This window comes from Acinonyx jubatus, chromosome B1 (genome assembly GCF_027475565.1).
Source record: "Acinonyx jubatus isolate Ajub_Pintada_27869175 chromosome B1, VMU_Ajub_asm_v1.0, whole genome shotgun sequence".
Taxonomy (NCBI): Eukaryota; Metazoa; Chordata; class Mammalia; order Carnivora; family Felidae; genus Acinonyx; species Acinonyx jubatus.
The window spans coordinates 24282252-24309115 of record NC_069382.1 but is presented as its reverse complement, the minus strand read 5'-3'; the positions used below and the strand labels follow the sequence as shown (position 1 = coordinate 24309115).

Genomic DNA, 26864 nt, shown 5'->3' with positions numbered 1-26864 from the left:
CAAATGATGTTAGAATTAAAGTATGCTTGCCCTGGTACCCTGCATTTAGCAACAGTGAGAGACCTGAGAACATTGACTTTGCTGTACGTTTGATCTATGCAAACCATGCTGATCTCACCTGACTGAATCTTGAGTCTCAAGGTTAGCCTAAGCCCACAATCATACATACTTGGTGGTTCTGGTGGGTTACCTCACTGGGATATTCTGATGTCAAGATCGTCTATCACAGCTGTATTTGCTCAGCAAACTCCACAGCTGAGCTGAGTGCATCTTCCAAATGATAATGGCTATAAGAGTAGTAATACTGAAATGACAATATTGGCTTATAGTTTCTTAGTTTTATTCCTTTCAGAATGGATTCACAGTCATTACCTTTCTTGTTCTTCATAATAACTTATACGGCAATTTAACCCTTACTTTAACAGAAGAACTGAGAAATAGGTAAGTGACTAGCCCATATCACAGTAAATCTCTTCAGTATTTCCACCAGAATTGATTCCGATGAAATATTTTTAAAATATATAATTATTTGTAAAAATAAAAAAATGAAATATGATTACATAGATGTAAAAAATAACCAAAACATTCATTTAATCAAAAATTAATATATGTATTAAAAGACATATAATATATATGTATACAATAAAAGATAATACATATATTCCCGTTCCTGTTTGTTATAACTATGAAAATAGAGAAATTCCTTATACACTTACTAATAAAATAGATGGCCCAGGGTGTTTTTTCCTTTTTTTTCAGAGAGAAATGTTTACTGTGTCTAAACTAAACCACCAATTCATTTGTCTGGTTTAAGAAAGCGTATCTCATTGGAAATCTCATGACTATCCTCAGAAGAATTTATAGAGATGCCACTAGCCTGGCTAGGTTTTCTTTTTATTCAACTTCCTATAATTTGAAACTCAATAGTACTTCATTACCATTGTAGAAATGCTATTATTTTATAGTTATGTGTAAGTACAAAGACGACTTCCTTATCTGCTAAAATAATTATTAGAGTATCTGCTAAAATATGTATTAGTATATAAAAGATAATTTATTTCTGCTAATTGTTTAAGCAAATAAATACATTCTGAAGTTGTAAAATATGACTGCCTTCATTTTTTTTCTTCATGTTCCTTCAGCTGACAACCAAAAATTGGAAACGCACTGCAAAACCTTTCTCAGATTGTTAAATCATTTTATTATGTGTGCCAAGGTTTAAAATCCTCCTCATCGTTAAATGATAAAATGTTTTAATTGCCATTATGCCACTGTTCCTTGAATATGGCATCTAAAAATTAGAGCGTGGTGAAAAAGGCAGAATTATTTTTTGGACTACGTGCAGTTTGGCTTGTTCATGTAGTTACAAAAAACAAATGTTTGTCCAACAAAATGCTAAGAATCATATCTCCTGGGAAACTTATACAAGGTCATAGTTTCATGAGCATTAAAAAAAAATAATCTTGTAAAAGCAAACTAGCATGTAATGTGAGAAAGTAAAGAAGTGGTTGGGGGAAAAATTTGATTCCGTTGTTTGCAACATCTATTAAGAAAAAATAAATAAATTACCATCCTCTTAAAATACCACATTTCATATGCAAATACATTCAAAGAGTAATGATCAAATTCCAGCAATATTACAGAGAAGGCAGGAGTCAGACTTGGAACAAAACTGCTGAGGGGCACGTATTGAAAACGGGGGTGTGAAAGTGTGTAATATTTGTATAATGTGCAGTATTGGGACACTTAGCTGAGGGTACATAGGTGGCGAAACTCATGAAGGATAGACAACTGTGACTTCTACCAACTCTCGGGCCCTGTTGATTTCATTCACTACTGAGTCCCCATGTGCCAAGTGCCTGACACATAAAAGACTCTCAACAATTACTTGTTGAATGACTGATTGAGTAAACAGTAAACAATCTAGTGAGACAAAGGTATAAGAATTGATTTAATATCAGAATTTATAGACAGTTCATCACAGATTAGGCAAAATGACTCCTGTGTTTATAAATCCAACAAAATGACTCCTTTGTTAATAATACCAAGTTTTACAAACAAATATCACAAGCATGAAAACATTTGCCTTTGGCGAAGGGGAGGAGATGGAATGCTGTGTAAACAGAATCATTTGTGTTCAGATATCCACACTGCACACTAATTGCCCACACAGAAATATACTTGACTGGCATATTAAAATATGAGTATCATGTTACTCTTCTCTTCAAAACATTCCAAAGGCTCACATGACATTCAGGGTAACAGCCATGGGCCCCAAAGATCCTCAATTCTTGGAGCTTATCGCCTACAGGCAGGCTTCATCTACCTCACACTGCTCCAGCCACACCTGTCCCCTCCCTCAGCTCCTATGTCAAGTCCTTCCAACTATCCTATCCGTGCCCATGGACTCTGCATTTCCCACATCCACACCCACACCAGCAAGGCTGGCTCACTCTCTCGTGTCCTTTAGATCTTTCCTCTGTCACCTTCTCCAGGGGACACTCTTTGGCAACCCTGTCTTAGATTGCATTTCCTGTATTTTTCCTGCCTTGTTTTCATGTATCACTATAAACTTTCCTACATATTCTATTTATCTATTGTTTGTATTATCTGTCTCCCTCTCTACAATGTAAGCTTCATGAGAGTAGGAGTTTTTGTCTGTTTTGCAGTTGGTTAGTCTATTGTTTGTATCTTAAACCGAGTATTGTTTGGAACACAACATATGTCGACTTAATGAATGAACAATGAGTTAGTTAACCAAATTTTTAAAAATTGGAGAGGGTTTCTGGTTGAATTTTATTTCCAGTTTTTTAAAAGATGCTAATTGATTGAAATGATAAATATTAAATGAAATAGCAATTATTAAAAAGAAAAAAAAAAAAAAGCTTTGTGTCCAAAAAAGGAAAAGCATCACTTCTCTTCCAGGTATCATGCAAGAGAGTTTTTGGTAACAGAAAAATTTTAGGTTAAGGGTTCTTAATCTGGAGTTCATGGGTCCCTAACAATTTCAGATGGGGTCTCTGAGTCTGTTTTTTTGTGTTATGCTCAGGACTGGTTTTACTGGTAAGATGGACTATCGCCTCCTTCACATACTCAAAGACAATGTTTACAAAGGTATAGTCTCTTTACCACCTATGTTGGTATAACCAGGGTGGGAGGGGGTGCTTACAAAAATTGTATATTCCTGGGCCTGTCTCCAGACATAATGAAACCAGAATCTCTGGATGACTGACCCAAGACATTATGTTTTGAAATGAGTTTTCCAGTTGATTTTCATCAAAATTTTATTTCAGAATTCACTGCCTCCAGTAGGCGTGATCCCCAAAATGTGATAACCATTTCACACGGCTGTTTCTAAGATTACATAGTGTCGAGGTATACAAAGGTAGATAGCTATTCTCGTTTCCCTCGCAAGGGGACTGATGTTCGGGGAGGAGTGACTTGACGTAGGTTAAGTCCAAGGTTTTTGCACTCCCTGTTTCCTTTCTGAAGATGAGCTGCTTCCATAAAGAATTCAAAAGGGTCTTCCTAATATTGTAGCCACAGCATTTCCAGGAGCACTCAAGACATTTACTGAATTTTTCAATGTTATCAACTAAATATATAGAGCAATGTAGATATAAAAACCCAGGTAAAATGAAATTTTAGAAGCACCGCATGATACTTCTACACAGTTTATAAACATTGGGGTCTCTTCATCTCCCGCTGGCCATCTTCATGGCCAGCGTCTCCCAGCAGTGCTTGCAGGCCAACAGTTTCACATGTACAAGTTTTCAGCCTTGCCTACACTGCCCTTGAAAGCAGGATGTATGTGCTTACATCTCTTTTATGGGACTTGACAGGTGGTAGATCCCTCAAATAAGATGGTCTCTGTAGCCCCTCAGGTTAGAAAGCTGGGATCAGCTCCAGAGTTTGCACTAATGTTGACTGAGCGCCTACTACAGTATGTTCTAGGTACTTGCACAGACTGCGGAAAATCAGTTTGAGACAACTTCATTAAATCTGCAGTGTTACTAATAGGTTCAAATGGCCGCACCGCTCATTTCATTCTGCAGTTGCCATCATTGAAAACATTGTCCATTTTTAGAACACAACCTTAATTGTGGCTTAGATGAACTATATTAAACTCAAAAATTGCATTTAAAATCTTTGTTCTTGATACATTTCTATTTCTGTGCATGATGCTTTGGTTGCACTGAGCATCTTTAAATGTAGCTCCCTTCTTCAGAGTATTGTGAACTCCTTATCTAAATCCAGCACTACGCCCCACTCACGTTGCTTGATAAATGTTTACTGAGTAAAAGAATAAAAACAAAATTATTTTAAAAGCCACCATTTCTATGTCCATTTTGTTGGATTATTTAGAATATGCGCCAGTCGAACAAATAGGATTATATATTAATAAAAATGCTCCTGTCACATTATATTATTATAATAATGACTAGGAGGTTCTTAGATGTTAAATCAGGAGGGATGAAGCCACAGGTAGGAGTATATTACAAACGATATAAAATGAAGTAGAAAATTATTTTCTAAAATATATCAGTCATGAGAGAAAAAAGAGAGTAGTATAATATTAATTTATTCTTAAGAGAGCAAGGCAAGTGTAATTACTGTAATTAAAGAATTTTGGTATTCTAGGAAATTCTAAGGACACTAAGAGGAATAAAATATGAGCAGTCTTCCAGAGGGAACGGATGGATAAACAAATAACGCTAAGTGAGACTGACAGTAAAAACAAAGTTCACACAAACCCTCATTGGGAGCCTGGTGGTTTTAGCCACACTCACCCTTTCTCCCCCACCAAGAAGTAATTCAACCTTTACTTTTTGCCTCTGTGTTATGGTATAGCGTGAAAATAGTTGAAAAGGGAAACTATTCATCCTTTATCCAAATTATCATCACTTGTCATCTTCTCCAAAACACTTTATTAAAGTATAGAATAGGCTCAAAGAGAACCAATACAAACCACAAGGTTGAACAATAAAGTAACGGCTGTATAAAAATTGTGACCCACAGTGCAAGTCTCTAGGTGACCAGCTGACACTAGAAGAGTCCTCCAATGTTGGCAGACGGCTATTCCAAAGCCCTTTAATAAACAAAGCAGAATGATTTCAGGGACCACAGAACACAGAGTTTAAGTCATATATGGGTATACAAACAATCAAATGTCATCAGAGTTAAGAGTTTCGATGCTGGCCAAAATTTAAGCATTAGAAGTCTATTACCATTAGGTGTGGTGTGCAACCGCGGTGGAGAAATTTTGGCAAGATTCGTAATTTTAGAGTTGGAGGGAGCCTTAACGATCATCCAGTCTCACTCCCTTGCATTATAGATAAGGGGTGTATCTATATGAAAGATAAATTGAGTTTCCCAGGGTCAAACTGGGCAAAAATTAAAACACAGAACTCCTACTTCCCAGCCCACTGTGATTTCTCCCAATTGAAGTTTTTATTTTTTAGAGCCTTGATAAGATACAGTCAATAAAATGTTCTAACATGGGGGAGCCTGCTAAAGAGTTCCCTTGTTATTTGAAATGCTAAGTTGACATTTGAGAAAACTCCAAAGTAGTAATTTGTTCCCTGTTACACAGAGTTCACTCTGTACAATGTATGAAAACAGTGATCTGATATTAAGTCACTACTACAATTTTGAAATCACAGATGTTGCTGACACTTCATATGTCAGTAGTTCAACATACTTCGAATGACCTTCTCAAACAGGGGCTAAATCTATAATTACCTTTTCCCCCTCAAACCAAGTTTGGTGACATTTCTACCATTATCCTACCTCTGGCACGTGTAATGAATACAAAAAAACCAAACCCACAGTTTTTCTTCACCTTGGAAAAAAGGTGTGCTTATTACTGTTGGTAAAAATCCTCAAAAAGTGTATTTATTATTCACTTGGCATCCAATTTTGTAAAATAGCGTATTAAACACAAAGCCTTATATAAAAGTAGACAGTCTTCTTTTGAAGAATAAAATTCAACTAACACACTAATCAGCTAAAAATGTGAGCCTTCAATGAAGTTCCATTACCACAGATCAATCTATTTCTTGTGTCCAGTTAATGAATAAAAATTCTTTCCTAATAGAATATGAATTTAAACAACCAGCAGACTATAGCTTGATTTTTCTAAATGCAGCACTTCTAAGAGTTCTCTAAAAAAGCAGTTCTCTTTAAAGTTCCCCTTTTTCTTGCTTTATCTCTGGAGAATTTGTAAGTCGTGTGGAGCTCTATGTTTTTCATCTTTCTTTCTTTCCCTCCCCGTCTTTCATTCTCTTGTCTCTTTTCTGTCTTTCTCTGGGACAGGAAGTTGAGGGTGTTGACCTCATCTGGATCCTTCCCAATGTCAGACGGTGGTCTTTTCAAAAAGGGTTCCTAGTTGTGGATTTCTTCCTGATTTTATTTTTTAGATAACTGTGTCAATAAATGAGCTCTAAATGTTTTTCCCCCCTTCCCTCCTCATAGCTCTAAAATGACTCAAGTGACTCCTTTGAGGCTAATTACTGGGCAGCCTCTTAGAGAAGTAAGTATTATCTCTTTGTTCATTGAAAGTGCACTGTGCTTTCCTGATGGGGGCAGGGGCGTTGGGCTGGGAGTGCAAGCAACAAGATGTCCTGTCCACAGTGCCCTCGGCTCAGAGGCATTGGAGTGCGGGCTGCTGATACCCTGGACCTACTTCTCCTGCAGAGCAAAGTTAATGCAGTGTTGCTATTATGATTTCCTATTCCTATCCGGTCTAAATAGTAACCCCTTTGATTTCTAGAAAAGGGAAATATTACATAAAAACTGCTTCCTGTGAATAAGCATACTAAAACTGGAATGTCACACAATATACTCTATAAAAAGATTTTTGTGCCCAATTCTTTTTATAAGTTTATGAGGAGGAGGATGGCCTGGGGAACACCCCCCCCAGTCACCCAGTATTGCTCTGTGTACATGTGCCTGGAATGCCATCCTGACTCCAGTCTGCCTGTTCCCGAGCCTACCCATGCTTCAAGTGAACGGAAATTATTCACGCTGGCCCCTCTGAAACTTGCCCAGCTGATTCTGCTCACTGCCACAGATTAGCGTCTAGGATTGTGCTTGGAATTTATTGAGTATTCAATAAAGAACTGATGAACATGTAAAGAAATGAATGCCAGCAGCCAGGGAGGCGGCCTCACCCTGATATATACTGTTTGTGACTCTTGTAGGTTTTCAAAATATGCTATCTTGTACTCATTTATATCTGAAAAGGACTGGCCTAATTATCTCACAGTATTTAAAGGGCTGTGCTTCTTCTCTTCATAGTAGCTTTTTAATCTCCCACAGCCCCTTGTGAAGTGCCTTCCTTGTTCATAAAAGCTCAGCAAATATTGGTTGTCTAATTAAAAGACTTCCATAACCATTTTGCTCAAAGTCACCATAAATCTTCTATGCATCTATTCAGTCAGTCATCATGACGCAGTTATTTGGATCTGATTATGCACTGGAGTTGCAAAGGCAAGTAAGTCTCTACCTTGGAAGATCTATCAGGGAATGGACAAAACAAACAAACATTTACAGTTCAAGATAATGACTGTGACTCTATGAGAGCACAGCCTTGGGATGACTAGGATTCTGAGAAAGGACCAAAGAACGCATAGGGACATACGTGGGGATATGATGCTATGGACTGAAATAAAGGAACACAGTGAGACTTTCCTCCCGTGTTTCCTGATAGCACACTTCTGCTATTTGAAAGATAAAAGGTATTACCACATATGAGTAGGTATCTGCCGCTAAGGCCAGGAATATTTAGGAATCACAATGTAAACAACAAACACTAGTACTATGAGCACTGATTCTGAAGACAGATTCCATTCCTTTCTTCTGTGGAAAAGGTTGTTCAAGTTTCACACTGTGAGTGGAAAACAGGGTCCTATGGATGTAAAAATGTGTAGAAAGAATGTGATAATGATGGAAGCCATCTTGTCAGTGAGATAGCATCTCATACCAAGGTGCCTTGGGATGAATTCACCATTTCTTTATGTGAAAATTCAGCACATCAGTCCACAAGGGATTTCTCAACATTTAAATACATGCACATTCATTTTGTTCCACGCCTTTAACAAACATTCACACCTTCAGCCTCTTCTTGCCCTTCCTCTCAACGCCTGCACTGTCCAGGGCATGTTTCTGCCTTCAGTGGTAAACATTAAGTATTCTGTCACTACCCATCAGGCCACATTTTGGTGGAGCTTATCTTCCATAGTTTTAAATCATTACAAATTTAAAATACGGTAGCTGTTTGTCCCTTTCTCAAATACAAAGTTATATTTATTACTGATTTCAAACTATGCATGGTCCTTTAAAGGAGGCATCTGTCCCAGCCTGTGCTCAGTCCCCCTGCAAAGTATTGTATTCAGTCTCCTTTTTCTACAAGTGAAGGAATGTGTTCACCGACTTACCCAAGATCACAGAGCAAGTTGGTGGTTAAGCTGGCATGAGGCTCATCTCTTCTCTCTGATTCCAACGTGCTTTCTGTCATGCCATTGTATCTTCTTTATTTATATATAAGTCAATTGACATGGTATGCAAAGGTGCTTCCCAAGTCACACCGTGCCACATCTCTACATGTCTAGCAGTAACAGTATCAGTGGGGCATTTATCTCTGCTAACATCTAGCTCAATTACCTTGGAAGTAACGGAGAGAAAGCCCAGTTCTAGGAGCTTTTTTCCTTTGCCACCCTGCTCTGTATCTGTACTACAAGGCAGAAAGCCACTTTATAGGGACAGATAGGGCAGAATGAGACTCGTATTGTTGTTGGGACTCTAGCCTTTTCCTAGGAAGCTACGTAACTACTTGCTGCAAAACCATTGGGTATATATGTTTTACATTCAGCAGATGTATTTTCAACTTAGTCCATACAAATTCCACACAAATCTATTCAAGATAATTTTTATTAAAAATCTACCAATATTTTAGCTGCCATTTCATCCTGTAGTCTATAGTAACATATACCGTGCACGCCAAAAATAATTAAAAAGTCCACATTCATCTGGGACCTTTTCTTTCATAACTTGGCTGGCACACTATCTTGAACAGGAAGAATAAAATACCTTTGCATTCTTGTTTTTGGTAACTTGTTCTTACTGCAGATGTGTCTGTTCTCATTTCAGTATTATCCCCTTTGGAAAGCAGAAGAAATGAACAGGGTTGTAATCAAAGTAACTCTACAAGGTGCTGGAGCTCACTCTACCCACAGTCTTTAGAGAGGAGTGCTGAACACGTTTTATTAGTTGCACTACTACTTCTAGGCTCCCATAACTCTATCATTTTATTGTTGGTCACTAGGATGCATAGGTACCATTAGTGCAAAGAATAAAAATAAATCAGAAGTAACTGGCCTTCCTCTTTGTCGTTGTAGACAACATACATCTGGCAATTTTGCATTGAAATATCTTGACTATCAAGGTAGCCTCTTATATATTAGGAAAACAAGCAAAGGGGTTTAGGAAATGCTTTTATCTGGTTGCCAGCATTCAAGGAACTTCACAAAAGACCGTTATCTAGCACGTCAACGGTGTGTGACTGAATATGTATCAGGTTGTCCACACTGTGGGAACAAGATCACTGGAATTTGGGCCTTGTGACTAAAATTTCATACTGTTAGTCGCAAAGAAGAATATCTGCTTGGAGTGATTCTGACCTCTTTACTATAAAGTAACAGTAATTATAGAAGGGGAATGTTTTAAAAATATGACCTGATAAAATATAGATTGGTTTCTTCAGATCTATTCAAAGAATAAAAGATTGTAATCTGATACATATTCATACTACAGGGATATTCACTATTTTGTTTTTCCCATTGATTTATTACAGATATTTGTTTATGAAAAAGCTGTAATTTTGTTTAGCTTCAGAGTAGGTCTGTTGAAACCAGTGAACTTGGTAGATTTCATGTAGATTAAAGAGCTTTTTGTGCTCAATTGTCTCCAAATTGGGACTGGTCATTTCTGGTCATGAGGAAGCAACATTGTTCTAATAGCTGTTTAGAGTTATTATTTTTGGCTTATTATTCTCTGATGAGGAAACAGAAACCTGACATTTTGCTGGATTCCCAGGACCTATGTCTTTAAAGACTAGGATTATCAACCTTCCCCAGAGAGTTGTCTGTTAGAGAAAGAGGGCCATCTGGGACTAGAGTTGCAGTGTTATTCATGGGGACATGAAAGAGCTAAGAAGGGCCAGAAGGAGAAAATGGCAGCTAATTCACTTCCTTTTTCTGCAGTTGTCCAAGGGATAAAATAAATGAAAGAGATAAACTAAAATAAAAGGAAGAGAAAAAAGATGAAATTTGAATACAGTGGAAAGTTTTTCCCCAGAGTCAATACTCAAGTTCAAGGCTATTAGGGGTAAAAATTGCAAGGTCATGGATGTGGGGTGAGGCCTTGGGCAATTAGTAGAGTTGATGCTGGAGGACACCGAGAACTAAAGCTTCCTGAAGCCTGAGAGTCTTAGAAAGAGGGATCTTTGTCTTCTTATTTTAGAAGGGTAGATGTGTTGTGGCCAAGGGCACATGGTCAGATGTAATCTAGACTCACACAAAAGAAAAAGCAACACATGTAAACACAAGGCAACAGGAGACACTCTTTTTTTCTTCATCAAGTTGATGCATTCATGTGTCGTATTTACCAAGTGTTACTTAGAATTGTGTCATAACCTTGGCCTTTGAGCAATTCCAATCTAATTAGGGAAAATAGGTCTCAAACACAATTAATTTAAAACACAGCAATAAAAATTTCTCTAAATCTTTATGGTGAAAGCATATTTGCATTTGTTACCACATTTAAGTATCGTTATTTTATTATAATATCAAATGATGTTGATATGGAACATGTGCCCCACGTACAAAAGTTATGAAGCGACTATTACAGTGATTCTCCCGTAAATCCACCAACTCACCATGGAACCGGGGTATGATTTGAGCCCATTTATATGCTCCTTCCTATCTCATCTTTGCCTTCCTCCACTCTTAAGTTTTTTTTATTTTGTTTTTTATTCCCTTGCTTTTAAAAAACAGGGGCTGGGGCACCTGGGTGGCTGACTCTTGATTTCAGCTCAGGTCATGATCTCACTGTGGTGGGTTCAAATCCTATGTCGGGCACATGCTAAGTGTGGAGCCTGCTTGGGATTCTCTTTCTCCTTTATTTCTGACCCATCCCTGCTTGCTCTCTCTCCCTCTCTCTCTCTCTCTCTCAAATATTTAAAAAAATAATAAAAAATTTAAAAATAGAGGCTTTAAACTGTGAATATATGTGTGTACTTAAATGGGATATTACTTAGTTCCTTTTGAGCTCTACAAACATATTGAACTCGATGTAGTTTTCTGAAATGTGCTTCTCTTACACCCATCACCATTGTATTACAAACAACTAGTGTAGTGTGTTGAAGTGCTTAATTTATTTTATATCTGTACAATATGCCATCGTGTTGATATTCTACAACGCATTCATCCATTTCTTCACAACTGCGTACTTAGATTATTTCTAGTTGTTTTGCTATTAGAACATTAATGCAATGCATACTATTGTACACATTTCTTGAGGGGCAAGTTCAAGATTGTGTCCAAGGATATATACTTAGTAGTGAGAGTAATTTTAGATATATGAATGTTTAAGATATAATGCCAAATTGTTTTCTAAAATTGTTATATCAATTATATTGATCTCTGGATTGTATACAAGTTTCTATGGATCCTAATCAACTCTGACATTTGGTATGTTAGACTTTTCAATTAGTGCCAATCTGGAGGGTGTAGAATCATTGTGATTTTAATTGGCATTCCTCCGACTTGAAAGCACTTTTTAAAATGCTTCCTTTAGATTGTGTTTTTATGAATTTAGAATTCCCAAATTTTAACATATAAAATGTACACATCTTATGTAATTAGTGTTTTGTGTTTATGAATTCCTCACTATTCGACTTCAAGGTTATAAATTTATCTGCTCATATTTTCACCGAAAATATTTCAAGTTCTCTTTTCATATTTAAATCATTAATCTTCCATCTAGAACTGTAGAGGAAGAGGAGAGGAGGATTTAATTTTATCCTTTTCCACACAGATAATCAATTTTCCAGGTATCCGCGCCCCTTCCCTCAAGGACATCCTCCCATACTATTGTGGGGTTGTTCCTGGCTTTCTCTCCTGTTTCATTAGCTAATTTGTCTATTCCTTCATAAGTATCACATTATATGAATTCAATATGTTTAAAAATGTTTGACATTTAAGCAGGCCAGTTCTCCCACCTTGCATGACTTCATTAATAATCTCTTGGCTATATTCTTCCGTCCATGGCTCTTCCAGAGATATTTTAGAATCCATTTGTCAAGTTTCTTGAAAAACAGAACTTTGATTTTAACTGTAGAGAATGTATGGACCAACTTTGGGAGCATTGGTATCTTTACAATACTGACTCTTTCTATTTTGTGAGTATCATATATCCCTGTACTTATTTAGATCCCCTTTAATATCTCTCAGTAAAGTTTTATAATCCAGCATATGGTATAATGTGCAAAGTTACATCACATAAAGACTTCTTTGTAACATAGTTCTTGCTGCTTTCATAAATGGTAAATTTTAAAATATACATTTTCTAAATATTTGTGGGTTTGTTAAACTTACTATTTTTTTTAATTTTATTTTTAACATTTATTTATTTTTGAGACAGAGAGAGAGAGCATGAACAGGGAGGGTCAGAGAAAGAGGGAGACACAGAATCCGAAACAGGCTCCAGGCTCTGAGCTGTCAGCACAGAGCCCGACGCGGGGCTCGAACCCACAGACTGTGAGATCATGACCTGAGCCGAAGTCGGATGCTTAACCGACTGAGCCACCCAGGCACCCCTTACTATTTTTAATAATTTGACTATTTTTGTCACATGTTCTTAGTAGAAAATCATATCATCTGCAAAAATTATGATTCTTAAGACTTTTATTGCCATTGCCTTCCCTGCATTTGGGAGAATCTCCAGCATAAAGTTGAAGACGGACCATGGTAGTGTGTCCCCATTAGAGATCCTGTTTCTTTCTTTTCTTTTTTTAACAATTTTTTTCATGTTTATTTCGAGAGTGGGCGTAGGGGAAAGGGGCAGAGAGAGAGGGAGACACAGAATCCAAAGCAAGCTCCAGGCTCTGAGCTATCAGCACAGAGCCCAATGGGGGTTTTGAACTTGAGGGTGAGGGGATGGAGAGATTATGACCTGAGACAGAGTCAGAAGCTCAATGGACTGAGCCAGCCAGGTGCCCCAGAGATTCTATTTTTTGTAGGCTTTTCTTTTTAAAATAGGTATTACTTTTTTAGGTTAAAATAGTTCTAGCTTGTTCCTGCTTTCTCAATTAAAAAAAAAAAAAAAAGAGGTGTTGGATTTTGCCAAATGTTCTTTTATGAATCTGTTAAGATGACCATACTTTTCCCCCTTTAACCCACAAATGATTATTTAAAATCACACATATAGTTTTTTTAAATGTCAAACCACCCTTTCTATTCCTAGAATTAAACTAATTTGATTAAAGTGTTTTATCTGGTTTTATACTGCTGAATTGCTCAGGTTTTAGCATCTATGTTCATGAGTGACATTTATTCTTTTCTATTCTCTGCACAAGTTTATAAAGAGATTGAAATGAATTGTTTCTTGAAAGCTAAGTACAATTTGCTTATAAAACTGTTTTTTGTTTCCTTTGTAGGAGAATTTTAAAGGCTTTTTATTTTTAAAAGTGTTATAAGATTATTTTTTTCTTGGTTGATTTCAGTGAAAGTCTATAATTTTTAATCATTTGTCTATGCCATCTAATTTTTCAAGTTTATCGACTTAAAGTTGTACATTATATTCCCTAATCTTTATCACTGATTATTCCACTATTTGTATTATTATTTGTTCCCTCTCTCTTGACTTGATAGAGGTCAGTATACTTATTTTTAGGTTTTCCACATAATCATTTTTTTCTGTCTCCTAATTTTATATTTGCTTTTATCCTTCATTTTTCTTTTCATCTTAAGTATTTCCTTTCTTGAGTTGGGTTTATATATCATTCTATTTCTTACTCCTTAAGACACCTGCTTCATTATCCTTCACTTTTTCTTCTTTTATAATGGCATTTAATGTTTTTACATTTCCCTGTAAGTACCTCTTTTTCTTACAACCCATATGTTTAATCTTTTTTTTTTTTAATGTTTATTTATTTTTGAGACAGAAGGAGACAGGACACAAGTGGGGGAGGGGCAGAGAGAGAGGGAGACACAGAATCTGAAACAGGCTCCAGGCTCTGAGCTGTCAGCACAGAGCCTGATGCGGGGCTCGAACCCATGAACCGTGAGATCATGACCTGAGCTGAAGTCGGCCACTCAACTGACTGAGTCACCCAGGTGCCCCCAACCCATATGTTTAGATGTACACTATATCTTATAATCCAATTATTTTTTAAAAAACTTTTTTAATATTTATTTTTTAGAGACAGAGAGAGAGAGAGACAGAGTACCAGCAAGGGAATGGCAGAGAGAGAGAGGGAGACACAGAATCTGAAGCAGGCTCCAGGCTCTGAGCTGTTAGCACAGAGCCCCACGCAGGGCTCTCAAACTCACAAATTGCAAGATCATGACCTGAGCCAACATCCGATGCTTAACTGACTGAGCCACCAAGGGGCCCCAATCATCCAATTATTTGTAAAATTTCAAATATGAGTTCTTATCTCTTGAATTCTTAGTGTGAATATGTTTTAATTTCCCAATGATGGGAATTTCTATTGTAAGTTCTAACTTAATTGCATCATGGTTTGAATATGTAGTCTCTGCAACAGCAATTTTTTGAAATTTGTTAAGATATATTTCACAGTCTTCAGTAGCAATTTTCAAAATACTCCATGTGTGATTGAGAACAATATGTATATTCTAATTCTAATTATTATATAGAGTTCTAAATGTGCATCAGATTAAGCTTGCTTATTTTGTTGCTTAAAGCATTTGATGCTTTATTAACTTTTTACTCTTGATAGCCTCCCACCAAAATTGTAGATTTTTCAGAATTTCTATATAGTTCTATATATATATATAGGTGTTCAATGTTTTCTTTATGTTTTTAGTCCATTTTAGTTGTATATCGTTTATACTTATTATCATGGTGAACTGAAATTTTTATCAATATTGGTGGCTTATAATTTTACGTGGTAGTTTTAATAATTTGTCTTAAATGTCTATATTTCACTTGTATTTACCTTTTATCTTTTCCTTTACCTTGCAACCTTTCTAAACTTTTACACATTACAGATCTTTGTAAACAGCATGTGACTGGAGTGTTTTCCATACAATAAACTTAATAATTATTTAAATCCATTTCCATTTATTGTGATTTTGTCACATTTCCCTTTTTATTTATCCCATTTTTAATATTTTGCATTTATTTGGTATTGACTGATGTTTTTGTTTGTATCACATTTTGTTCCTTAAAATTTATTCACCCAAGTTCTACTCTTTTATCTTTGAAAGTTTGCCATTTACTTTTAGCATGGCAAATTTACATTATAATAAAATCTAAAGTTAAAAACATATATTAATGCAACCCCCATTTCCTACAAAAGTACAAGAAACTTGGAGCTTCTGGACTCTGATCAGCCCTCTTCTGACTTTCAGCTCTAGCAGCAGCCTTCTGTTTCGTAATCTGTAACTGAAGGTCATTGCTTGATCTTAATAGGTGGGAGTTCTGTGGACCTAGGTTGGGGATTGGGAATGCTTTTTTGCCAGGGTGTTTTTGCTTCTGCCACTAGGTAGGAGAACTACTAACCTTGAGGGGCTTAGCTCAGCTTGGGCTGGCTCAAGACTCAGTTTCCCAGTTTCCATGTTGTTCTTCCAGTCTGCCCACTACTCAGGTTCTGGGTCTTCCCTTTATTCCTAGCTCATGTTGGTGTGTTTTTAGAAGAGTGCTTCAATGGCGATCTTCTTACTCCTTGTGAGACTAATGGCATCTGAGTCTGTTCTTTCTGGAGTTTACTGTGAAGTTTCTTTGGGACAATACTGCTCTCAGCAGAAATCTCCCTTTCAGTCATTTTAATATCGCAGTAAAGTTGGAATTATTATTACTACATTTACTTCTATGTTTTGACATAGAGAGGCTAATTTGCAGAAGATACAAAAGAAATTTAAGTGGGAGATTAGACTCTTGATTTTGTTTTATACTTCAATTTCATATTCTTTTTTACCTTAAAGCTATTAAAAGATGCAAATTATTGTACAAAGCAGTAACATACTAATGCTGAGGGGAGGCAGAATAAGGACATGATCAGAATTTTTGTTCTAGTTAGAGCAACTGTTGTTTTCATAGAATATGGTGGTATTCAGTCACACATGTACTTACACACTATACTTACTCATATTTTCCACAGTTCTACTTATCCCTGCCCCCTCAGTTTCCATGAGTTAGATTATCATCAGCTTTGCTACCATTTACTTGCGTCCTCTGTGACAGATTTCATGAAAATTATTTCCCACACTTATGTATCATTGTTACTCCAATCCTACAGATGACTGAGACCAACACAATGAATGACTTTCTCAGTGCCACTACCAGGAAGAGATCCAGGAATCAAACTGAATTTTGTTTCCGGAAGCCACTCTCTTATACTTTCTTTTATGAATTTTATGCAACAGCACAGTTTTCTAGGAGTGACAAAGAACTGGACAGTGATTGTAAGTTTGGGTAACAGCCCGCTTTTTAAATTTTCACAGGCCTACTTTCCAATGTATAGGTCAAAGAGTAAAAGTGCCTCTCCTTCAATTTTGTAAATAAACAACAGTCTTTGAAGTTCTGAAGTCTTCTATATTTTAAAGGCGGCCTTAAAAGCTGAGATTAATACTGTTTTAAAAATTCCTATGTATTCCATCAGAATTGGGTTTTCCATATTAATGGCTAATCCTAAAGCCTGTACTATGGCCAGAATAATGGGTTTTGGAGGTCTGACTCAATTAAGCCAACACTTAACCGATCTGTGACCTGGGAGTATGTTATCTATTTGTCAAGGCCTCATATTTTTCATCTACCAATTTTTACTAAATTTGTAAGTTTTGTGAGAATTAAATGAGATGATGCATGTAGTCCAGGTCTGGTGCCAGCACACAGTTAATGCTAAAACAGTGTAGGAATTATAGGAATTTGGAAAAGGGAAATTATGGATAGGTTGTGTAATTTCCTATCTCCTACAAGTTTTATTGAAATTTATGTTTGAATGTTAAGATTAGCATCAAAATTTTCAATAAGAAACATATTATTAAAATATACATCCTACATAACTGGACATGATTTTGACCTTCTAATAGCTGTTAAATTAACATTCCATGTCTAGAAAAGTGAGATACTGCTGTGATAAAGTCTTTACAGATAACCAAATGGTCCAAAGCTCTTGAGTTTTCTTGAAGGGAAAGCATACAATGTAAAGAGATACAGCCACTCCAGTTTCCGTCCTCGAGAATAATGGTAGAATAGCTTAATATTGTAGGAGAACATCTGGGCAGCGCAGCTTTTTTGGTATAAAAAGTGGCACTTGGATTTCCCTTGATTTTTCTGTAGTTTATATAAAGCACTGCTTAACAATGAATCTACTTGTGTTCAGCCACCCATTCAACCTCATTTTTCCCCTCAGTGAACAAAGTTACTTCCTCTTGTGGAAAAATTTAATAAAACATTTGAATAAAATAACCCTTTGATACAGTTGAAAAAGAGGAAAGCACATTTGTCTTATCTGACTACATAACTTAAAAGCAATTCAGGAAGAAGACATCTATTGCCCAAGGGACTTTTATTTTTATTTTATTATTTGAACATAATGTGCTAGGTAACTGTTCTACTGGCCATTTAAAATAAAGAATGCCTTTCAGCAAAGTCCCTGGAATGCTCCCTGGCAGGTCCCCCCACCCCTTTCACCCCAACCTGAAGTCACTAGTGACATCAGCCTGGGGCCTGTCTCCAGAAGGAGATTTTAGACCTGAGGGGCAGTCATGGGGCTCTCCCACTCTGGGGACCACAAAAATCCCAAAAGTTTCTTAGTTAACACCCTTTAAAATATTGAGGCCTGTGGAAAACCTACGCACGGAAAGTCTGTTTCTATTTCAGTTGTGTATCAGTTAAGATGGAAAAATTTTAAAGTCCACACAGATGGTAAATAAATTTCTGCTACATGAGGCAGTTCCTGGAATAAAGCAATTTTCTCAAATAACAAGTGCCAACTTATTTTTTCAGTGGGACTTATTTTTAACTTTCCCAGGGAATAGTTGAGAGACTGGGAGCAGTGTCCTTCACCTTAGGAATCTGAGTCTCCTTCCAGAAGAAACTAATGCTGTTCTTGCTACAGACTTACGTGTATATATACATGCATACATACATTGAATGAAGGGAGTGGTTGTTCATTTTCTTGGAGGAAGGAATGAAAGAGAGGCTAAGAAGTTGGAAATCTTGCAGAAATATTTACGTTTTAATTCAATGTTTAATTTTCTATAATTTATCCTAAACAGTGTAAAATTAAATCCAACGTTTAAGAATTCATTAGATATCTTGAATTAATGACCATTGATCCTTGGGCATTCTTTTTTTCATATTTATTTATTTATTTATTTATTTATTTATTTAGTGACAGGAGCGCGCGCATGCGCAGAGTTGGGGGGGGCGGGGCAGAGAGAATCCCAAGCCGGCTATGGTGCTGTCAGTGCAGAGCCCAACCCAATCTTATGAACTGTGAGATCATGACCTGAGCCAAAATCAAGAGCCTACTGCTTAAGGGACTGAGCCACCCAGGTGCCCCAATCCTTGGGAATTCTTTACACACTATGAGACTTGGCCTGTGTCTCCAGAAGTCTTCAGTGCTCAAGTCTCCTAGGATATAGTTGAACCCCTGACGGTTTGCTGGGTCATGCTTCATTGGGAAGAAACATCCCTGGACTTCATCTGGCAGGAAATGCTAGTGTCTTAAACAAAACTATGCCATTTACTAAATCAGGGTGATGTAAACATTTCCTCTAAGTAGCAGAAGTTCCTTATTCATCAGAAACACAAACAATGACTATTAAATAATTAAACGGTTATAATATACTGATAGTTTTAGTGAGGGTATTACAGCAAGAGTGCTAAGTACACATCCCTTACAAATGTGTTAACTTTTTCTTGGCAAAATATTGTATTCAGCACTATAGAGGGTTTATCAATCTATCAATAAATATTTACTAAGTGCCTAAATACTAGTCACTGTAAAAGTAAGGAAAAAAGGAAAACCTGTCTTTACCTTAAAGAGGTTATAGTTGAAGAGACAAATATGAAGGAATTAGAGAACCACCAAGAGGCAGACTGTGTGATGCTGAGCATCAGAGTGTGGAGGCGGAGGGTGATGTGCTAACCTGATATGTTAAGAGAGATCCTTCATGTAGATTGAGTATTTGTGACCTCTTCCTTCCACCCAAATGATGTTGAAGCCTTAATCCTCAATATGATGGTATTAGGAGGTGAGGCCTTTGGGAAGTAATTAGTTTTAGATGAGGTCGTGAGGATAAAGCCTCCATGATAGAATCAGCATCCTATTAAAAGGGAGAGAAACCAAAGCTTCCTCTCTCCACCATGTAAGAACAAAGTAAGGTGGCCACCCATAAGCCAGGAAGAGACTCTGCGCCAGAATCCGAACATGCTGGCACCCTGATCTCAGACTTCTAGCCTCCAGAACTATAAGGAAACAATGTCTATTGTTTAAACCACCTAGCCTATGGTATTTTGTTATAGCAGCCTGATGAGACTAAGACAGACACTCAATGCTCAGGTGAAATCTATCAGTAAACCATCCACATGGAACAGGAAGACAGGTGTTTAGAAGGAAATTTTTGAAGTACTTGTTTTTTAGTGACACGGTTATCATCTTTCCATTGCAGTGACAACTTTGTGTGACAAATTCTAATATTTGAAAGTAAATGCTGATAAATAAACAACATTCACTATGCTGACAACCAAACACAATTTACTATCAAACAACTATGTGGGAATCAGAGAAATGGGAAGCTGGGGGGAAACAGAAAGATTTCCTAATTCAATACCCTCCCCAGAACAATGAGGAAACAATCCTATGGAGGGGACAGGCTTGCTCCAGGTCACAGGTGCTGTCAGAGCTGGAAAGAGAACAACACTCTTCTAGGAGGTAACTAACCCTGTGCCCTCCCCCATTATAACGTAAGAACAATAACAGGTTCCACGTTACTCTTCTGTAGTATTTATGCAAAGATGTGTCAATTTGACTTACTGAGACTAAAAGACCTCTAGAGTAACTGCCTAAATTTTCCTTCTTGGTTTTATTTGGTCACTAAGTCTCTTGTGGGTTTATACCAAAGCAAAGTGCAGGTATTAACAATTAAATGAGAACATACTTTGATAGTGACATAATGGCATTTTTTAACAGACAAGACCAAATTACAATTTTGTCTAAAAAAAGTAGTAGATTCCTAAATACTTGTAGCTGGTTTTCCTTCTTTGACTTAAACGTGTTGTGTCAGGGTTGAATTTGTTTTTAAAAGACTTGAAAAAAGATGTTTTCTATAACACAGTACAGATATCTTCATAATTAAAGTTTAGTTCTAAAACTCTTTAGTCTGGAGAAAACCTTGATATTCAATTTTGGTTCAAAAGGATTTTAGTTTTCTGATGCTGAGGCTCAGCAAAGGCCATCTTTCCTATCAGGGCTTTGGCTAAATACCACTGGTTATAATAATGAATTTCCTGTTATTCTTAGCATGTGCCCAGAAGCCATGGAGATTTTTGGACTTACTTAGTGAATTAAAGAAAGAAAGTTTAAAAAGACCCTTTTATGAATAGCAACCATAGAAAATAGAGATTATAAACAGTGGTAGTTTCACAAGGAAAAAAAAATACAACCATAACCACAGAATCTCTTCCAGAGATTGGGAGACTCTTCGGTATATTTCAGCTCTGAGGTAAATTTGGGGAAATATAAACCCCGAGGCTGCTACTTAAATCTTTAGAAGAATAAACCATGATCAGTGATTGACAAGTACTGGGTATGTGGCACTAAGAAATGAGCCTGTGATGTCAAAGAGACCCGGATGTCATCTCAGAAAACTAATTAGTGTTGAGTGAAATTATTCTATAAAAAGAGAATGGATCTAAACTCATCATTACCTTCAATCTTGTGTTGTTTGTGGTTCCCACATGGTTGGGTCATTATTTCATAACCAGTTCTCCACTGAATTATGAATGGGTAGTGTAGAAACTTCTACAGGTAATCAGTTCTTAGTTTACCATTTCCTAGGGAATAAGAAGAGTGAGTAGGTTGCCTTTTAAAGCTAAAAGAAGCTATAGAGATGAATTGTGATGGGTGAAACGTATCAATTTAAAACTAATAAGTATTTTATACATTTTGAACTTTAAATAGAATATATAATGAGCTATTTTAGTATTTCTTCAGAAATCTAATTAGTGTCACTTATTGCTTTGTGAATATTAGCTCTTCCACAGATTTCTGTGAACATCCAGCTATAAGAGCCTTATTTTCCGTGATATTTTTGAAGCATTAAAAAAAGCATTAGTTATCTAAAGCTTAATCTCTATCAAAACATATTGGATTGAGGTTTTCAAAACATTAGAAAAATTAAAAACAAAAGCAAATATATTCTACTAATTTCAACAGGATTTTCTTATGCCACTAATAAATACAAATTTAGAAGAGGCAAGGTGCATTTTCATTTTTACATACACATCCATAACCTGCTTCTTTTTAGTATGGCACTGCGTAAGTCAACAATGTAATCTGGGTCCCATTTAGGTGATAAAATGGGACACTTCAGAAGGTGAACGGAGGAGCAAAGTAGGCGATGTGGTGACAACAGGCATAAAGTAGAGTGGCCAGACAAACAAGGATAAATGGTCATCATGTTAATGGAGCATATTCCTTAAGTGTTAGAGTTAGGAAAGTTTTATCCTTCAAGTTTTTTTGAATTTCTTAAAGAAAATAATATTCATCTCTGATTATCTGGCAATTAACATGATGCCTAAATGTTATATGCTAAAAATAATGCTAAATAAATGAATTGATGACTGAATACATTAACAAAAATATATGTTCATGCAAACAATTATAATTTTATTATGGAATACACTCCCTCCTGTCTGTAAAATCAAAGAAGACTAACACAGTAGATTGGAGGATATGAAAAGACATAACCATGAGGGAATCTTTTTTCCTTCTTCCAGACCCATAGCAAGGAAAGTTGTGTCCTCCACCAACCATACTGAAAATGGAGACAATTCAACTATAGCTGGGGAGTACACACTCACTCATCCATCTCATCTCAGGCATCCATCCATCTATCCATCCATCCATCGACTGGAAAACTCCCGGTTTTTCACTACACCGTATTGATCACTGAGACTACACAAGAAAAATACATAGTTCCTCAAAGTGCATTTGGTATCACCAAATCAGGGCATTTATTAGGTTGACTTTCAAACAAAACTTTAAAAAGATTAATTATCATTCACTTATTTCCTCAGTAAAGATATTTTCAGGGAGAGAGGGAGGGAGAGGTAGCTTCAGGAACTTTAAGAAAGGAGAATGAGTTTGAAACAGTTAAGTGGTAAATGCTAGAATGAGGAACTAGGTGTATGTATAGAGTGACTCAGAGGCTCTAGGAGCCCATGGTGGCCGGACAGCATGGATCTGTGGTGTGTCTCTATACAACTTATTAGAGTAGTGAGACTAAGCTTAACATTTTAACAAGGACTAAATAGAGAACTTTAAAATACAGGCTGAGGATATTATCTTCATTTGACAAAAAGCAAGACATTATTTAGCTTTTTCATGAAGGGAAATAACCAGGTGACGATGTTTTCTTAGGAAGTTTAAATCTGATTATACTGTATAGAATAAACCAGAATAAGAGGAAGAAGACTGGATCCAGGGAGACGGTAAGGAATTTATTATAGTCCCTCCTAATGCAGAGATGAACATACAGGTAGGATAGAAACATGAGAAGTGGAGATAAATCACTCCTATGAGAAGAATGGATTTCTACAAAAATCATAGAGGGGTCATACAACAGTCACCTATGCTATCCAATTCCCCTTGGTCATAATAAGGGAAGGGAACCCAAATCACTAAATAATTAGGAAAAATCAACTGCAGGGAAACAGACTGCTGCACAAAAAGAAATAATTCAGGTAATACTAACTGCACATTAAACACCTCTAAACCTCACATTAAATTATCCCTATAATTAGTGTTCTCAGAGAGGTTTCAGAGAATGCTCCATCTGTAAAATATAAATACAGTACCATCAAAGAGCGAGCAGAAAACATAGTTCATTTGCTTCACCTTCGCTTTTGCGGCATATACAGGGTTTGGGCTCCTTCTAATCCCAATCCCTCCATTGGCCACTGGGTCCCCTCCTCTTTCATCAGTTCAAGGACAACACTCCTGCATCCTCTGTCGTAGTAATGATACTTTCTGTACTGGGTCATTTCTTTGAGCTTCCAAACTTGATGTCCAAATCTCTCCCATTTAACATTTTACAAAATTCTCTCTTGACTACACATCTTCTGGCTTTCACCCTCTTCCTTCATTTTCTTTTACAGCAAATATTAAATCATTGTTTAATAGCTGGCTCTGCTTGCTTTCTTCAATTCCTGTCCTCCCTTCTGGTCTTAAGAACTCTATGAATGTAAACCTATGCCCCCGCCAAACTATGAACAAGCCAGCCAATGGACTTTATGCTGTTAAATGCCAAGTTTCTTGGTGAGCCACTCACAGCATTTGAAACATTCTGATTGCACTCTCCCTTTAGAAACTGTTCCTTCATATGGTATCTAAGATCCTACTCTGATTCTGTTCTTTCTTTTGTTCATTCTACTCCTTAGTTGGTTTACTATCCATTTGTTGGATCTCTTTTCTGCTTCCCTATACTACAAAGTAAGTCCTTGAAAGCAAAGATGTTATTTTGTGTCTCTCACATCCAAAGGAGTGCCTGGTACACAGCAAGTGCCCAATTAACTGTTTATCAACTAGGTAACTGAATAGCAACAATTTCTAGTTAAAAATAGGACGTAAGCAATAAATATTTTAAAGGGCAATGAATAATAAAATGAATCTATTTGAAGACCCAGCTGTGGATCAGCTGGGGGAGGAGAGGTAGATCAAGGGATAAGTGTTCATTTTCTGAACTTCTGAAATGGGAATGAAATGCTATTTAAAATGAATAATCAACAAATAGAGAAATGAGCATTTTATTTAGTAGGCATATTCCTGAAGGCAAATATCAGAGGAAATAAAAATACGTAAATAATAAAAATCCATAGGTAGAGGGGAGAAGCTCTGAACTATTATGAGAATACTAAATTCCACTGAAAGTAAGTTTCGGATGATAGACAATTTGTCAGCCATTGTTTTATTTAGTCCATTACATCGAACTATGCTTAGCATAATATAAGCAACTGCTGTGGGTTGAATGTTATCTCCCCCACCCCACAAATTCATATGTTGACAATTTATGAAGTCATACTAGAGCAGGATGGACTTCCATTCCAAAATGACTAGTGTCCTCGCAAAAAGGGGAAATCTGCACACAGACACAACACCATGTGGACATAAACGCAGAGATCAAGTGATATGTCTGCAAGCCAAAGAGCAATAAAAATTATCAGCCGAAGACCAGAAGCCAGGAGAGAGGCGCAGAACAGATTCTGTCACAGCCAACAGAAGGAACTAATCCTGCTGACACCTTGATCTCAGACTTTTGGTCTTCAGAACCAATAAAATGACAAGCAATTCCTACTGTTGAAGTACACAGTTTCAGGTACTGTGTTACAACCGTCCTAGCAAACGGATACAGCAAAGATACTGTTAAGCGCACGAATGAAATACCTCATCGTTCACTTGCGAACAGCATAAATTCTATGTACTGTCACTAATTAATAAATATAAATAAATGCATGTATTTTTTTTTTAATTTGCAGAGAGTACAAGTGGGGGAGGGGCAGAGAGAGTGGGAGACAGAGGATCTGAAGCTGGCTCTGTGCCCACAGCAGACAGCCAGATGCAGGGCCCGAAGTCATGAATGGTTTGATCATGACCTGAGCCCAAGTCCCACGTAAAAGCATGTACTTATAGTTACTTATCGTCACTTAGGTAATGAATCAGAATTGGAGACAGTTAACAAGGTCAGTCTTTGGAAAAATGGGACTAGTCGGAGAGGAAATTCAACTTCATTTTATACTTTTTTTTGGCCATGTGCATGTATCACTTATAAAAAGAAAAAAAATATGGAATTGGTAAATACACCAGTGCTATCTTACTGGGAGTGTCTTTTCTCAAGTTGAGCAGTGAGGCAATTTAAAGCTTGGAACTGATTCAGGCATTTTTACTTCATATAATTACTTATAATTATGGCCGACATGTTATCTCTCAAAGAAAATAAGCTACATTTTCTGTAGAAACGTCCCCATGGTATTTGCTATCGTTTACAGTTACTTTTATGATAATTTCCAAAGAACTATCAGATGAAATAAAAGATGAGGAAAAACTGATTAAGTGATTCAACTGGAACAAGAAAGCGGTAAAAAAAAAAAAAAGCGTTAATTATTACTGTCCACGAAGATAATGGTCAACACACTGTGCTTGTCTCCCCTCCCCTCGTTCTACAAAATGTAATAATCCTTCAAGCCCTCGTTCTACAAAATGTAGTAAGCACACACCGTGTGCCAGCACAAGGTAGGCACGAGGGGGAGAACGGTGAATAAGCTCGAAGCGTGCTGGTCGCGGCCTTCCAGGAATTTAGTTTGAGGTTAGGTCTGTGTGCTAGAAAAGTACCCTCCCCCCCTCGCTGGCCCACTGGGGAAAGTTCCATGTCCCCCGGAGGATTTTGGAAACCGCATGTAGTACCAAACCCCCTAGATGCGGTTTTTCCCCCCCATGCATACCACACACCTCCGATAAAGTTTAATTTATAAACGAGGCACAGCAGATTAACAACGAATAAGGACGTCGAACAAGTCTCACAATATACTGCAAACAAACTTAGGTGAATTCGGACTCTGTCTCAAAATATCTCACTGTAGTGTACTCACCCTTCCCCGGGGAGGATGGGAGACGATAAAACGCGCAAGTGCAGAGGGGCAGCGAGGCGATGACACAGGGGCTGGGACCTACCCCGGCGACTACTGACGTCAAGATGCTGCGTCAGAAGGCGGGGCCTGTGCTTCCGGAGGAGGCGGTTGGCCGCGGGTAGCTGACCGAAGACACGGTTAAGGGGAGACTACTGCAGTTTCCTGAGGTTGCCTCTTGGGGGCGCCTGGGTGGCTCAGTTCCTTAAGTGTCTGACTCTCGATTTCAGCTCAGGTCCTGCGTGATCTCTTAGTTGCTGAGTTTGAGCCCCGCCCACATCCGGCTCAGTGTACCTGGTGCGGAGCCTGCTTGCGGTTCTCACTTTCTCTCTCCCTCTCTCTCCCCCTTCCTCAGTCATGCTCTCACTCTCTCAAAATAAACAAATAAACTTAAAAAAAAAAAGAAAAAAGAAATACGGAACTTTTTTCTCTCACAGTTCCTGGGGCCAGAACTCCAAGTGTGGCGGCGGGGCTGTGCTTTCTCTCTCCCAAGGCTCTGCGAAGGGATCCTTCCTTGCCTTTTCCAGGTTCGGACAGCTCCAGGTGTTCCTTGCCTGCATAATCTCTGCCTCCATCTTCTCATGGCCTTCTCCTCTGTGTCTGTCTTCTCTTCGGCCCCGTATAAATTCCCTTGGCATTGGATGTAGGGTTCACCCAGGAAATCCAGGATGATCTCATCTTGAGATTCTTAATCACATCCGCAAAGA

General features: G+C 37.4%; 1 protein-coding gene across 9 annotated transcripts in view; it reads right to left on the bottom strand.

The window, feature by feature from the left end:
- The window catches only part of DLC1 (DLC1 Rho GTPase activating protein), a 423086-nt gene that overhangs the window by 363665 nt on the left and 32557 nt on the right, over positions 1-26864 (bottom strand). The window lies entirely within an intron of this gene.